Source organism: Gallinula chloropus (genome assembly GCF_964237585.1).
Source record: "Gallinula chloropus genome assembly, chromosome: 25".
NCBI lineage: Eukaryota > Metazoa > Chordata > Aves > Gruiformes > Rallidae > Gallinula > Gallinula chloropus.
Window position 1 is genome coordinate 682,755 of NC_140110.1, and position 15,787 is coordinate 698,541.

Sequence of the window (15,787 nt, forward strand, 5' to 3'; positions counted from 1 at the left end):
GGCCACCAAGCAGCCCCTCTCCATTTGGGTCTGGGGGCTTTCGTTGGGCATGTATACCTGAGAGGTACCTGGAAGTTACAGTTCGCGGCCCGAGAAGCACTCTCCGGCCAACATGCCCAACTGCAGCAACAGCTCCCAAAGCGAAGGAGCCAGGACCCAAAGACCTAGCTGGCCTGAAGGGCCCCCAGGGGGCCCCCAAGCAGCCCCTCTCAATTTGGGTCTGGGGGTTTTCGTTGGACCGGGAACCTGGGAGAATCCTGCAAGGTTGCAGTTCGCGGCCCGAGAAGCACTCTCCGGCCAACATGCCCAACTGCAGCAACAGCTCCCAAACCGAAGGAGCCAGGACCCAAAGACCTAGCTGGCCTGAAGGGCCCCCAGGGGGGCCCCAAGCAGCCCCTCTTAATTTGGGTCTGGGGTCTTTCGTTGGGCCGGGAACCTGGGAGATTCCTGCAAGGTTGCAGTTCGCGGCCCGAGAAGAACTCTCCGGCCAACATGCCCAACTGCAGCAACAGCTCCCAAACCGAAGGAGCCAGGACCCAAAGACCTAGCTGGCCTGAAGGGCCCCCAGGGGGCCCCCAAGCAGCCCCTCTCCATTTGGGTCTGGGGGCTTTCTTTAGGCTGAGAACCTGGGAGATACCAGCAAGGTTGCAGTTCGCAGCCCGAGAAGCACTCTCCGGCCAACATGCCCAATATCCAGCAACAGCTCCCAAAGCGAAGGAGCCAGGACCCAAAGACCTAGCTGGCCTGAAGGGCCCCCAGAACCCCCCCAAGCAGCCCCTCTCCATTTGGGTCTGGGGGCTTTCATTGGGCATGTATACCTGAGAGGTACCTGGAAGTTACAGTTCGCGGCCCGAGAAGCACTCTCCGGCCAACATGCCCAACTGCAGCAACAGCTCCCAAAGCGAAGGAGCCAGGACCCAAAGACCTAGCTGGCCTGAAGGGCCCCCAGGGGGCCCCCAAGCAGCCCCTCTCCATTTGGGTCTGGGGGTTTTCGTTGGGCCGGGAACCTGGGAGGTACCTGCAAGGTTGCAGTTCGCGGCCCGAGAAGCACTCTCCGGCCAACATGCCCAACTGCAGCAACAGCTCCCAAACCGAAGGAGCCAGGACCCAAAGACCTAGCTGGCCTGAAGGGCCCCCAGGGGGCCCCCAACAGCACCTCTCCATTTGGGTCTGGGGGCTTTCGTTGGGCCGGGAACCTGGGAGAATCCTTCAAGGTTGCAGTTCGTGGCCCGAGAAGCACTCTCCGGCCAACATGCCCAACTGCAGCAACAGCTCCCAAAGCGAAGGAGCCAGGACCCAAAGACCTAGCTGGCCTGAAGGGCCCCCAGGGGGCCCCCAATAGCACTTCTCCATTTGGGTCTGGGGGCTTTCGTTGTGCCGGGAACCTGGGAGAATCCTGCAAGGTTGCAGTTCGTGGCCCGAGAAGCACTCTCCGGCCAACATGCCCAACTGCAGCAACAGCTCCCAAACCGAAGGAGCCAGGACCCAAAGACCTAGCTGGCCTGAAGGGCCCCCAGGGGGCCCCAAGCAGCCCCTCTCAATTTGGGTCTGGGGGCTTTCGTTGGGCATGGAACCTGGGAGATTCCTGCAAGGTTGCAGTTCGCGGCCCGAGAAGCACTCTCCGGCCAACATGCCCAACTGCAGCAACAGCTCCCAAACCGAAGGAGCCAGGACCCAAAGACCTAGCTGGCCTGAAGGGCCCCCATGGGGCCCCCAAGAATCTCCTCTCCATTTGGGTCTGGGGGCTTTATTTGGGCAGGGAACCTGGGAGGTACCTGCAAGGTTGCAGTTCGCGGCCCGAGAAGCACTCTCCGGCCAACATGCCCAACTGCAGCAACAGCTCCCAAAGCAAAGGAGCCAGGACCCAAAGACCTAGCTGGCCTGAAGGGCCCCCAGGGGGCCCCCAAGCAGCCCCTCTCCATTTGGGTCTGGGGGCTTCTGTTGGGCCGGGAACCTGGGAGATTCCTGCAAGGTTGCAGTTCGCGGCCCGAGAAGCACTCTCCGGCCAACATGCCCAACTGCAGCAACAGCTCCCAAACCGAATGAGCCAGGACACAAAGACCTAGCTGGCCTGAAGGGCCCCCAGGGGGCCCCCAAGTAGCCCCTCTCCATTTGGGTCTGGGGGCTTTCGTTGGGCATGTATACCTGAGAGGTACCTGCAAGGTTACAGTTCGCGGCCCGAGAAGCACTCTCCGGCCAACATGCCCAACTGCAGCAACAGCTCCCAAAGCGAAGGAGCCAGGACCCAAAGACCTAGCTGGCCTGAAGGGCCCCCAGGGGGTCCCCAAGCAGCCCCTCTCCATTTGGGTCTGGGGGCTTTCGTTGGGCCGGGAACCTGGGAGGTACCTGCAAGGTTGCAGTTGGCGGCCCGAGAAGCACTCTCCGGCCAACATGCCCAACTGCAGCAACAGCTCCCAAACCGAAGGAGCCAGGACCCAAAGACCTAGCTGGCCTGAAGGGCCCCCAGAAGGCCACCAAGCAGCCCCTCTCCATTTGGGTCTGGGGGCTTTCGTTGGGCATGTATACCTGAGAGGTACCTGGAAGTTACAGTTCGCGGCCCGAGAAGCACTCTCCGGCCAACATGCCCAACTGCAGCAACAGCTCCCAAAGCGAAGGAGCCAGGACCCAAAGACCTAGCTGGCCTGAAGGGCCCCCAGGGGGCCCCCAAGCAGCCCCTCTCCATTTGGGTCTGGGGGTTTTCGTTGGACCGGGAACCTGGGAGAATCCTGCAAGGTTGCAGTTCGCGGCCCGAGAAGCACTCTCCGGCCAACATGCCCAACTGCAGCAACAGCTCCCAAACCGAAGGAGCCAGGACCCAAAGACCTAGCTGGCCTGAAGGGCCCCCAGGGGGGCCCCAAGCAGCCCCTCTTAATTTGGGTCTGGGGTCTTTCGTTGGGCCGGGAACCTGGGAGATTCCTGCAAGGTTGCAGTTCGCGGCCGGAGAAGAACTCTCCGGCCAACATGCCCAACTGCAGCAACAGCTCCCAAACCGAAGGAGCCAGGACCCAAAGACCTAGCTGGCCTGAAGGGCCCCCAGGGGGCCCCCAAGCAGCCCCTCTCCATTTGGGTCTGGGGGCTTTCTTTAGGCTGAGAACCTGGGAGATACCAGCAAGGTTGCAGTTCGCAGCCCGAGAAGCACTCTCCGGCCAACATGCCAAATATCCAGCAACAGCTCCCAAAGCGAAGGAGCCAGGACCCAAAGACCTAGCTGGCCTGAAGGGCCCCCAGAACCCCCCCAAGCAGCCCCTCTCCATTTGGGTCTGGGGGCTTTCATTGGGCATGTATACCTGAGAGGTACCTGGAAGTTACAGTTCGCGGCCCGAGAAGCACTCTCCGGCCAACATGCCCAACTGCAGCAACAGCTCCCAAAGCAAAGGAGCCAGGACCCAAAGACCTAGCTGGCCTGAAGGGCCCCCAGGGGGCCCCCAAGCAGCCCCTCTCCATTTGGGTCTGGGGGCTTCTGTTGGGCCGGGAACCTGGGAGATTCCTGCAAGGTTGCAGTTCGCGGCCCGAGAAGCACTCTCCGGCCAACATGCCCAACTGCAGCAACAGCTCCCAAACCGAATGAGCCAGGACACAAAGACCTAGCTGGCCTGAAGGGCCCCCAGGGGGCCCCCAAGTAGCCCCTCTCCATTTGGGTCTGGGGGCTTTCGTTGGGCATGTATACCTGAGAGGTACCTGCAAGGTTACAGTTCGCGGCCCGAGAAGCACTCTCCGGCCAACATGCCCAACTGCAGCAACAGCTCCCAAAGCGAAGGAGCCAGGACCCAAAGACCTAGCTGGCCTGAAGGGCCCCCAGGGGGTCCCCAAGCAGCCCCTCTCCATTTGGGTCTGGGGGCTTTCGTTGGGCCGGGAACCTGGGAGGTACCTGCAAGGTTGCAGTTGGCGGCCCGAGAAGCACTCTCCGGCCAACATGCCCAACTGCAGCAACAGCTCCCAAACCGAAGGAGCCAGGACCCAAAGACCTAGCTGGCCTGAAGGGCCCCCAGAAGGCCACCAAGCAGCCCCTCTCCATTTGGGTCTGGGGGCTTTCGTTGGGCATGTATACCTGAGAGGTACCTGGAAGTTACAGTTCGCGCCCCGAGAAGCACTCTCCGGCCAACATGCCCAACTGCAGCAACAGCTCCCAAAGCGAAGGAGCCAGGACCCAAAGACCTAGCTGGCCTGAAGGGCCCCCAGGGGGCCCCCAAGCAGCCCCTCTCCATTTGGGTCTGGGGGTTTTCGTTGGACCGGGAACCTGGGAGAATCCTGCAAGGTTGCAGTTCGCGGCCCGAGAAGCACTCTCCGGCCAACATGCCCAACTGCAGCAACAGCTCCCAAACCGAAGGAGCCAGGACCCAAAGACCTAGCTGGCCTGAAGGGCCCCCAGGGGGGCCCCAAGCAGCCCCTCTTAATTTGGGTCTGGGGTCTTTCGTTGGGCCGGGAACCTGGGAGATTCCTGCAAGGTTGCAGTTCGCGGCCGGAGAAGAACTCTCCGGCCAACATGCCCAACTGCAGCAACAGCTCCCAAACCGAAGGAGCCAGGACCCAAAGACCTAGCTGGCCTGAAGGGCCCCCAGGGGGCCCCCAAGCAGCCCCTCTCCATTTGGGTCTGGGGGCTTTCTTTAGGCTGAGAACCTGGGAGATACCAGCAAGGTTGCAGTTCGCAGCCCGAGAAGCACTCTCCGGCCAACATGCCCAATATCCAGCAACAGCTCCCAAAGCGAAGGAGCCAGGACCCAAAGACCTAGCTGGCCTGAAGGGCCCCCAGAACCCCCCCAAGCAGCCCCTCTCCATTTGGGTCTGGGGGCTTTCATTGGGCATGTATACCTGAGAGGTACCTGGAAGTTACAGTTCGCGGCCCGAGAAGCACTCTCCGGCCAACATGCCCAACTGCAGCAACAGCTCCCAAAGCGAAGGAGCCAGGACCCAAAGACCTAGCTGGCCTGAAGGGCCCCCAGGGGGCCCCCAAGCAGCCCCTCTCCATTTGGGTCTGGGGGTTTTCGTTGGGCCGGGAACCTGGGAGGTACCTGCAAGGTTGCAGTTCGCGGCCCGAGAAGCACTCTCCGGCCAACATGCCCAACTGCAGCAACAGCTCCCAAACCGAAGGAGCCAGGACCCAAAGACCTAGCTGGCCTGAAGGGCCCCCAGGGGGCCCCCAACAGCACCTCTCCATTTGGGTCTGGGGGCTTTCGTTGGGCCGGGAACCTGGGAGAATCCTTCAAGGTTGCAGTTCGTGGCCCGAGAAGCACTCTCCGGCCAACATGCCCAACTGCAGCAACAGCTCCCAAAGCGAAGGAGCCAGGACCCAAAGACCTAGCTGGCCTGAAGGGCCCCCAGGGGGCCCCCAATAGCACTTCTCCATTTGGGTCTGGGGGCTTTCGTTGTGCCGGGAACCTGGGAGAATCCTGCAAGGTTGCAGTTCGTGGCCCGAGAAGCACTCTCCGGCCAACATGCCCAACTGCAGCAACAGCTCCCAAACCGAAGGAGCCAGGACCCAAAGACCTAGCTGGCCTGAAGGGCCCCCAGGGGGGCCCCAAGCAGCCCCTCTCAATTTGGGTCTGGGGGCTTTCGTTGGGCCGGGAACCTGGGAGGTACCTGCAAGGTTGCAGTTGGCGGCCCGAGAAGCACTCTCCGGCCAACATGCCCAACTGCAGCAACAGCTCCCAAACCGAAGGAGCCAGGACCCAAAGACCTAGCTGGCCTGAAGGGCCCCCAGGGGGCCCCAAGCAGCCCCTCTCAATTTGGGTCTGGGGGCTTTCGTTGGGCATGGAACCTGGGAGATTCCTGCAAGGTTGCAGTTCGCGGCCCGAGAAGCACTCTCCGGCCAACATGCCCAACTGCAGCAACAGCTCCCAAACCGAATGAGACAGGACCCAAAGACCTAGCTGGCCTGAAGGGCCCCCATGGGGCCCCCAAGAATCTCCTCTCCATTTGGGTCTGGGGGCTTTATTTGGGCAGGGAACCTGGGAGGTACCTGCAAGGTTGCAGTTCGCGGCCCGAGAAGCACTCTCCGGCCAACATGCCCAACTGCAGCAACAGCTCCCAAAGCAAAGGAGCCAGGACCCAAAGACCTAGCTGGCCTGAAGGGCCCCCAGGGGGCCCCCAAGCAGCCCCTCTCCATTTGGGTCTGGGGGCTTCTGTTGGGCCGGGAACCTGGGAGATTCCTGCAAGGTTGCAGTTCGCGGCCCGAGAAGCACTCTCCGGCCAACATGCCCAACTGCAGCAACAGCTCCCAAACCGAATGAGACAGGACACAAAGACCTAGCTGGCCTGAAGGGCCCCCAGGGGGCCCCCAAGTAGCCCCTCTCCATTTGGGTCTGGGGGCTTTCGTTGGGCATGTATACCTGAGAGGTACCTGCAAGGTTACAGTTCGCGGCCCGAGAAGCACTCTCCGGCCAACATGCCCAACTGCAGCAACAGCTCCCAAAGCGAAGGAGCCAGGACCCAAAGACCTAGCTGGCCTGAAGGGCCCCCAGGGGGCCCCCAAGCAGCACCTCTCCATTTGGGTCTGGGGGCTTTCGTTGGGCCGGGAACCTGGGAGGTACCTGCAAGGTTGCAGTTCGCGGCCCGAGAAGCACTCTCCGGCCAACATGCCCAACTGCAGCAACAGCTCCCAAACCGAAGGAGCCAGGACCCAAAGACCTAGCTGGCCTGAAGGGCCCCCAGGGGGGCCCCAAGCAGCCCCTCTCAATTTGGGTCTGGGGGCTTTCGTTGGGCCGGGAACCTGGGAGATTCCTGCAAGGTTGCAGTTCGCGGCCCGAGAAGCACTCTCCGGCCAACATGCCCAACTGCAGCAACAGCTCCCAAAGCGAAGGAGCCAGGACCCAAAGACCTAGCTGGCCTGAAGGGCCCCCAGGGGGCCCCCAAGCAGCACCTCTCCATTTGGGTCTGGGGGCTTTCGTTGGGCCGGGAACCTGGGAGAATCCTGCAAGGTTGCAGTCCGCGGCCCGAGAAGCACTCTCCGGCCAACATGCACAACTGCAGCAACAGCTCCCAAAGCGAAGGAGCCAGGACCCAAAGACCTAGCTGGCCTGAAGGGCCCCCAGGGGGGCCCCAAGCAGCCCCTCTCAATTTGGGTCTGGGGGCTTTCGTTGGGCCGGGAACCTGGGAGATTCCTGCAAGGTTGCAGTTCGCGGCCCGAGAAGCACTCTCCGGCCATCATGTCCAACTGCAGCAACAGCTCCCAAAGCGAAGGAGCCAGGACCCAAAGACCTAGCTGGCCTGAAGGGCCCCCAGGGGGGCCCCAAGCAGCCCCTCTCCATTTGGGTCTGGGGGCTTTCGTTGGGCATGGAACCTGGGAGGTACCTGCAAGGTTGCAGTTCGCGGCCCGAGAAGCACTCTCCGGCCAACATGCCCAACTGCAGCAACAGCTCCCAAACCGAAGGAGCCAGGACCCAAAGACCTAGCTGGCCTGAAGGGCCCCCAGGGGGGCCCCAAGCAGCCCCTCTCCATTTGGGTCTGGGGGCTTTCGTTGGGCATGGAACCTGGGAGATTCCTGCAAGGTTGCAGTTCGCGGCCCGAGAAGCACTCTCCGGCCAACATGCCCAACTGCAGCAACAGCTCCCAAACCGAAGGAGCCAGGACCCAAAGACCTAGCTGGCCTGAAGTGCCCCCAGGGGGTCCCCAAGCAGCCCCTCTCCATTTGGGTCTGGGGGCTTTCGTTGGGCCGGGAACCTGGGAGATTCATGCAAGGTTGCAGTTCGCGGCCCGAGAAGCACTCTCCGGCCAACATGCACAACTGCAGCAACAGCTCCCAAAGCGAAGGAGCCAGGACCCAAAGACCTAGCTGGCCTGAAGGGCCCCCAGGGGGCCCCCAAGCAGCCCCTCTCAATTTGGGTCTGGGGGCTTTCGTTGGGCCGGGAACCTGGGAGATTCCTGCAAGGTTGCAGTTCGCGGCCGGAGAAGCACTCTCCGGCCAACATGCCCAATATCCAGCAACAGCTCCCAAAGCGAAGGAGCCAGGACCCAAAGACCTAGCTGGCCTGAAGGGCCCCCAGGGGGCTCCCAAGCAGCCCCTCTCCATTTGGGTCTGGGGGTTTTCTTTGGGCCGGGAACCTGAGAGGTACCTGCAAGGTTGCAGTTCGCGGCCCGAGAAGCACTCTCCGGCCAACATGCCCAACTGCAGCAACAGCTCCCAAACCGAAGGAGCCAGGACCCAAAGACCTAGCTGGCCTGAAGGGCCCCCAGGGGGCCCCCAAGCAGCCCCTCTCCATTTGGGTCTGGGGGCTTTCGTTGGGCATGGATACCTGAGAGGTACCTGCAAGGTTGCAGTTCGTGGCCCGAGAAGCACTCTTGGTCCAACATGACCAATATCCAGCAACAGCTCCCAAAGCGAAGGAGCCAGGACCCAAAGACCTAGCTGGCCTGAAGGGCCCCCAGGAGTCCCCTAAGCAGCCCCTCTCCATTTGGGTCTGGGGGCTTTCGTTGGGCATGGATACCTGAGATGTACCTGCAAGATTACAGTTCGCGGCCCGAGAAGCACTCTCCGGCCAACATGCCCAACTGCAGCAACAGCTCCCAAAGCGAAGGAGCCAGGACCCAAAGACCTAGCTGGCCTGAAGGGCCCCCAGGGGGCCCCCAAGCAGCCCCTCTCCATTTGGGTCTGGGGGCTTTCGTTGGGCCAGGAACCTGGGAGATTCCTGCAAGGTTGCAGTTCGCGGCCCGAGAAGCACTCTCCGGCCAACATGCCCAACTGCAGCAACAGCTCCCAAACCGAAGGAGCCAGGACCCAAAGACCTAGCTGGCCTGAAGGGCCCCCAGGGGAACCCCAAGCAGCCCCTCTCAATTTGGGTCTGGGGGCTTTCGTTGGGCCGGGAACTTGGGAGATTCCTGCAAGGTTGCAGTTCGCGGCCCGAGAAGCACTCTCCGGCCAACATGCCCAACTGCAGCAACAGCTCCCAAACCGAAGGAGCCAGGACCCAAAGACCTAGCTGGCCTGAAGGGCCCCCAGGGGGCCCCCAAGCAGCCCCTCTCCATTTGGGTCTGGGGGTTTTCGTTGGGCGGGGAACCTGGGAGGTACCTGCAAGGTTGCAGTTGGCGGCCCGAGAAGCACTCTCCGGCCAACATGCCCAACTGCAGCAACAGCTCCCAAAGCAAAGGAGCCAGGACCCAAAGACCTAGCTGGCCTGAAGGGCCCCCAGGGGGCCCCCAAGCAGCCCCTCTCCATTTGGGTCTGGGGGCTTCTGTTGGGCCGGGAACCTGGGAGATTCCTGCAAGGTTGCAGTTCGCGGCCCGAGAAGCACTCTCCGGCCAACATGCCCAACTGCAGCAACAGCTCCCAAACCGAATGAGCCAGGACACAAAGACCTAGCTGGCCTGAAGGGCCCCCAGGGGGCCCCCAAGTAGCCCCTCTCCATTTGGGTCTGGGGGCTTTCGTTGGGCATGTATACCTGAGAGGTTCCTGCAAGGTTACAGTTCGCGGCCCGAGAAGCACTCTCCGGCCAACATGCCCAACTGCAGCAACAGCTCCCAAAGCGAAGGAGCCAGGACCCAAAGACCTAGCTGGCCTGAAGTGCCCCCAGGGGGTCCCCAAGCAGCCCCTCTCCATTTGGGTCTGGGGGCTTCTGTTGGGCCGGGAAACTGGGAGATTCCTGCAAGGTTGCAGTTCGCGGCCCGAGAAGCACTCTCCGGCCAACATGCCCAACTGCAGCAACAGCTCCCAAAGCGAAGGAGCCAGGACCCAAAGACCTAGCTGGCCTGAAGGGCCCCCAGGGGGCCCCCAAGCAGCCCCTCTCCATTTGGGTCTGGGGGCTTTCGTTGGGCATGGATACCTGAGAGGTAGCTGCAAGGTTACAGTTCGCGGCCCGAGAAGCACTCTCCGGCCAACATGCCCAACTGCAGCAACAGCTCCCAAACCGAAGGAGCCAGGACCCAAAGACCTAGCTGGCCTGAAGGGCCCCCAGGGGGCCCCCAAGCAGCCCCTCTCAATTTGGGTCTGGGGGCTTTTGTTGGGCCGGGAACCTGGGAGATTCCTGCAAGGTTGCAGTTCGCGGCCCGAGAAGCACTCTCCGGCCAACATGCCCAACTGCAGCAACAGCTCCCAAAGCGAAGGAGCCAGGACCCAAAGACCTAGCTGGCCTGAAGGGCCCCCAGGGGGCCCCCAAGCAGCCCCTCTCAATTTTGGTCTGGGGGCTTTCGTTGGGCATGGAACCTGGGAGATTCCTTCAAGGTTGCAGTTCGCAGCCGGAGAAGCACTCTCCGGCCAACATGCCCAACTGCAGCAACAGCTCCCAAAGCGAAGGAGCCAGGACCCAAAGACCTAGCTGGCCTGAAGGGCCCCCAGGGGGCCCCCAAGCAGCCCCTCTCCATTTGAGTCTGGGGGCTTTTGTTGGGCCGGGAACCTGGGAGATTCCTGCAATGTTGCAGTTCGAGGCCAGAGAAGCACTCTCCTTGGCCAACATGCCCAACTGCAGCAACAGCTCCCAAACCGAATGAGACAGGACCCAAAGACCTAGCTGGCCTGAAGGGCCCCCAGGGGGCCCCCAAGCAGCCCCTCTCCATTTGGGTCTGGGGGCTTTCGTTGGGCATGTATACCTGAGAGGTACCTGCAAGGTTACAGTTCGCGGCCCGAGAAGCACTCTCCGCCCAACATGCCCAACTGCAGCAACAGCTCCCAAAGCGAAGGAGCCAGGACCCAAAGACCTAGCTGGCCTGAAGGGCCCCCAGTGGGTCCCCAAGCAGCCCCTCTCCATTTGGGTCTGGGGGCTTTCGTTGGGCCGGGAACCTGGGAGAATCCTGCAAGGTTGCAGTTCGCGGCCCGAGAAGCACTCTCCGGCCAACATGCACAACTGCAGCAACAGCTCCCAAACCGAAGGAGCCAGGACCCAAAGACCTAGCTGGCCTGAAGGGCCCCCAGGGGGCCCCCAAGCAGCCCCTCTCAATTTGGGTCTGGGGGCTTTCGTTGGGCCGGGAACCTGGGAGATTCCTGCAAGGTTGCAGTTCGCGGCCGGAGAAGCACTCTCCGGCCAACATGCCCAACTGCAGCAACAGCTCCCAAAGCGAAGGAGCCAGGACCCAAAGACCTGGCTGGCCTGAAGGGCCCCCAGGGGGCCCCCAAGCAGCCCCTCTCCATTTGGGTCTGGGGGTTTTCGTTGGGCCGGGAACCTGGGAGGTACCTGCAAGGTTGAAGTTCGCGGCCCGAGAAGCACTCTCCGGCCAACATGCCCAACTGCAGCAACAGCTCCCAAACCGAAGGAGCCAGGACCCAAAGACCTAGCTGGCCTGAAGGGCCCCCAAAAGGCCACCAAGCAGCCCCTCTCCATTTGGGTCTGGGGGCTTTCGTTGGGCCGGGAACCTGGGAGGTACCTGCAAGGTTGCAGTTCGCGGCCCGAGAAGCACTCTCCGGCCAACATGCCCAACTGCAGCAACAGCTCCCAAAGCGAAGGAGCCAGGACCCAAAGACCTAGCTGGCCTGAAGGGCCCCCAGAAGGCCACCAAGCAGCCCCTCTCAATTTGGGTCTGGGGGCTTTCGTTGGGCCGGGAACCTGGGAGGTACCTGCAAGGTTGCAGTTCGCGGCCCGAGAAGCACTCTCCGGCCAACATGCCCAACTGCAGCAACAGCTCCCAAAGCGAAGGAGCCAGGACCCAAAGACCTAGCTGGCCTGAAAGGCCCCCAGGGGGCCCCCAAGCAGCCCCTCTCCATTTGGGTCTGGGGGCTTTTGTTGGGCCGGGAACCTGGGAGATTCATGCAAGGTTGCAGTTCGCGGCCCGAGAAGCACTCTCCGGCCAACATGCCCAACTGCAGCAACAGCTCCCAAAGCGAAGGAGCCAGGACCCAAAGACCTAGCTGGCCTGAAGGGCCCCCAGGGGGCCCCCAAGCAGCCCCTCTCAATTTGGGTCTGGGGGCTTTCGTTGGGCCGGGAACCTGGGAGATTCCTTCAAGGTTGCAGTTCGCGGCCGGAGAAGCACTCTCCGGCCAACATGCCCAACTGCAGCAACAGCTCCCAAAGCGAAGGAGCCAGGACCCAAAGACCTAGCTGGCCTGAAGGGCCCCCAGGGGGCCCCCAAGCAGCCCCTCTCCATTTGGGTCTGGGGGCTTTCGTTGGGCATGGAACCTGGGAGGTACCTGCAAGGTTGCAGTTCGCGGCCCGAGAAGCACTCTCCGGCCAACATGCCCAACTGCAGCAACAGCTCCCAAAGCGAAGGAGCCAGGACCCAAAGACCTAGCTGGCCTGAAGGGCCCCCAGGGGGCCCCCAAGCAGCCCCTCTCCATTTGGGTTTGGGGGCTTTCGTTGGGCATGGATACCTGAGAGGTACCTGCAAGGTTACAGTTCGCGGCCCGAGAAGCACTCTCCGGCCAACATGCCCAACTGCAGCAACAGCTCCCAAACCGAAGGAGCCAGGACCCAAAGACCTAGCTGGCCTGAAGGGCCCCCAGGGGTCCCCCAAGCAGCCCCTCTCCATTTGGGTCTGGGGGCTTTCGTTGGGCCGGGAACATGGGAGATTCCTGCAAGGTTGAAGTTCGCGGCCCGAGAAGCACTCTCCGGCCAACATGCCCAACTGCAGCAACAGCTCCCAAACCGAAGGAGCCAGGACCCAAAGACCTAGGTGGCCTGAAGTGCCCCCAGGGGGCCCCCAAGCAGCCCCTCTCAATTTGGGTCTGGGGGCTTTCGTTGGGCATGGAACCTGGGAGATTCCTGCAAGGTTGCAGTTCGCGGCCCGAGAAGCACTCTCCGGCCAACATGCCCAACTGCAGCAACAGCTCCCAAAGCGAAGGAGCCAGGACCCAAAGACCTAGCTGGCCTGAAGGGCCCCCAGGGGGCCCCCAAGCAGCCCCTCTCCATTTGGGTCTGGGGGCTTTCGTTGGGCATGGATACCTGAGAGGTACCTGCAAGGTTGCAGTTCGCGGCCCGAGAAGCACTCTCCGGCCAACATTCTCAACTGCAGCAACAGCTCCCAAACCGAAGGAGCCAGGACCCAAAGACCTAGCTGGCCTGAAGGGCCCCCAGGGGGCCCCCAAGCAGCCCCTCTCAATTTGGGTCTGGGGGCTTTCGTTGGGCCGGGAACATGGGAGATTCCTGCAAGGTTGAAGTTCGCGGCCCGAGAAGCACTCTCCGGCCAACATGCCCAACTGCAGCAACAGCTCCCAAACCGAAGGAGCCAGGACCCAAAGACCTAGGTGGCCTGAAGTGCCCCCAGGGGGCCCCCAAGCAGCCCCTCTCAATTTGGGTCTGGGGGCTTTCGTTGGGCATGGAACCTGGGAGATTCCTGCAAGGTTGCAGTTCGCGGCCCGAGAAGCACTCTCCGGCCAACATGCCCAACTGCAGCAACAGCTCCCAAAGCGAAGGAGCCAGGACCCAAAGACCTAGCTGGCCTGAAGGGCCCCCAGAAGGCCACCAAGCAGCCCCTCTCAATTTGGGTCTGGGGGCTTTCGTTGGGCATGTATACCTGAGAGGTACCTGCAAGTTACAGTTCGCGGCCCGAGAAGCACTCTCCGGCCAACATGCTCAACTGCAGCAACAGCTCCCAAACCGAAGGAGCCAGGACCCAAAGACCTAGCTGGCCTGAAGGGCCCCCAGGGGGCCCCCAAGCAGCCCCTCTCCATTTGGGTCTGGGGGTTTTCGTTGGGCCGGGAACCTGGGAGGTACCTGCAAGGTTACAGTTCGCGGCCCGAGAAGCACTCTCCGGCCAACATGCCCAACTGCAGCAACAGCTCCCAAAGCGAAGGAGCCAGGACCCAAAGACCTAGCTGGCCTGAAGGGCCCCCAGGGGGGCCCCAAGCAGCCCCTCTCAATTTGGGTCTGGGGCTTTCGTTGGGCCGGGAACCTGGGAGAATCCTGCAAGGTTGCAGTTCGCGGCCCGAGAAGCACTCTCCGGCCAACATGCACAACTGCAGCAACAGCTCCCAAACCGAAGGAGCCAGGACCCAAAGACCTAGCTGGCCTGAAGGGCCCCCAGGGGGCCCCCAAGCAGCCCCTCTCCATTTGGGTCTGGGGGCTTTCGTTGGGCCGGGAACCTGGGAGATTCCTGCAAGGTTGCAGTTCGCGGCCCGAGAAGCACTCTCCGGCCAACATGCCCAACTGCAGCAACAGCTCCCAAACTGAAGGAGCCAGGACCCAAAGACCTAGCTGGCCTGAAGGGCCCCCAGGGGGCCCCCAAGCAGCCCCTCTCCATTTGGGTCTGGCGGCTTTCGTTGGGCCGGGAACCTGGGAGATTCCTGCAAGGATGCAGTTCGCGGCCCTGAGAAGCACTCTCCGGCCAACATGTCCAACTGCAGCAACAGCTCCCAAAGCGAAGGAGCCAGGACCCAAAGACCTAGCTGGCCTGAAGGGCCCCCAGGGGGCCCCCAAGCAGCCCCTCTCCATTTGGGTCTGGGGGCTTTCGTTGGGCCGGGAACCTGGGAGATTCCTGCAAGGTTGCAGTTCGCGGCCCGAGAAGCACTCTCCGGCCAACATGCCCAACTGCAGCAACAGCTCCCAAAGCGAAGGAGCCAGGACCCAAAGACCTAGCTGGCCTGAAGGGCCCCCAGGGGGCCCCCAAGGAGCTCATCTCCATTTAGGTCTGGGGGCTTTAGTTGGGCCGGGAACCTGGGAGGTACCTGCAAGGTTGCAGTTCGAGGCCGGAGAAGCACTCTCCGGCCAACATGCACAACTGCAGCAACAGCTCCCAAAGCGAAGGAGCCAGGACCCAAAGACCTAGCTGGCCTGAAGGGCCCCCAGGGGGCCCCCAAGCAGCCCCTCTCCATTTGGGTCTGGGGGCTTTCGTTGGGCCGGGAACCTGGGAGATTCCTGCAAGGTTGCAGTTCGCGGCCCGAGAAGCACTCTCCGCCCAACATGCCCAACTGCAGCAACAGCTCCCAAAGCGAAGGAGCCAGGACCCAAAGACCTAGCTGGCCTGAAGGGCCCCCAGGGGGCCCCCAAGCAGCCCCTCTCCATTTGGGTCTGGGGGCTTTCGTTGGGCATGGATACCTGAGAGGTAGCTGCAAGGTTACAGTTCGCGGCCCGAGAAGCACTCTCCGGCCAACATGCCCAACTGCAGCAACAGCTCCCAAACCGAAGGAGCCAGGACCCAAAGACCTAGCTGGCCTGAAGGGCCCCCAGGGGGCCCCCAAGCAGCCCCTCTCAATTTGGGTCTGGGGGCTTTTGTTGGGCCGGGAAACTGGGAGATTCCTGCAAGGTTGCAGTTCGCGGCCCGAGAAGCACTCTCCGGCCAACATGCCCAACTGCAGCAACAGCTCCCAAAGCGAAGGAGCCAGGACCCAAAGACCTAGCTGGCCTGAAGGGCCCCCAGGGGGCCCCCAAGCAGCCCCTCTCCATTTGGGTCTGGGGGCTTTCGTTGGGCATGTATACCTGAGAGGTTCCTGCAAGGTTACAGTTCGCGGCCCGAGAAGCACTCTCCGGCCAACATGCCCAACTGCAGCAACAGCTCCCAAAGCGAAGGAGCCAGGACCCAAAGACCTAGCTGGCCTGAAGGGCCCCCAGTGGGTCCCCAAGCAGCCCCTCTCCATTTGGGTCTGGGGTCTTTCGTTGGGCGGGGAACCTGGGAGATTCATGCAAGGTTGCAGTTCGCGGCCCGAGAAGCACTCTCTGGCCAACATGCACAACTGCAGCAACAGCTCCCAAACCGAAGGAGCCAGGACCCAAAGACCTAGCTGGCCTGAAGGGCCCCCAGGGGGGCCCCAAGCAGCCCCTCTCAATTTGGGTCTGGGGGCTTTCGTTGGGCCGGGAACATGGGAGATTCCTGCAAGGTTGCAGTTCGCGGCCGGAGAATCACTCTCCGGCCAACATGCCCAACTGCAGCAACAGCTCCCAAAGCGAAGGAGCCAGGACCCAAAGACCTAGCTGGCCTGAAGGGCCCCCAGGGGGCC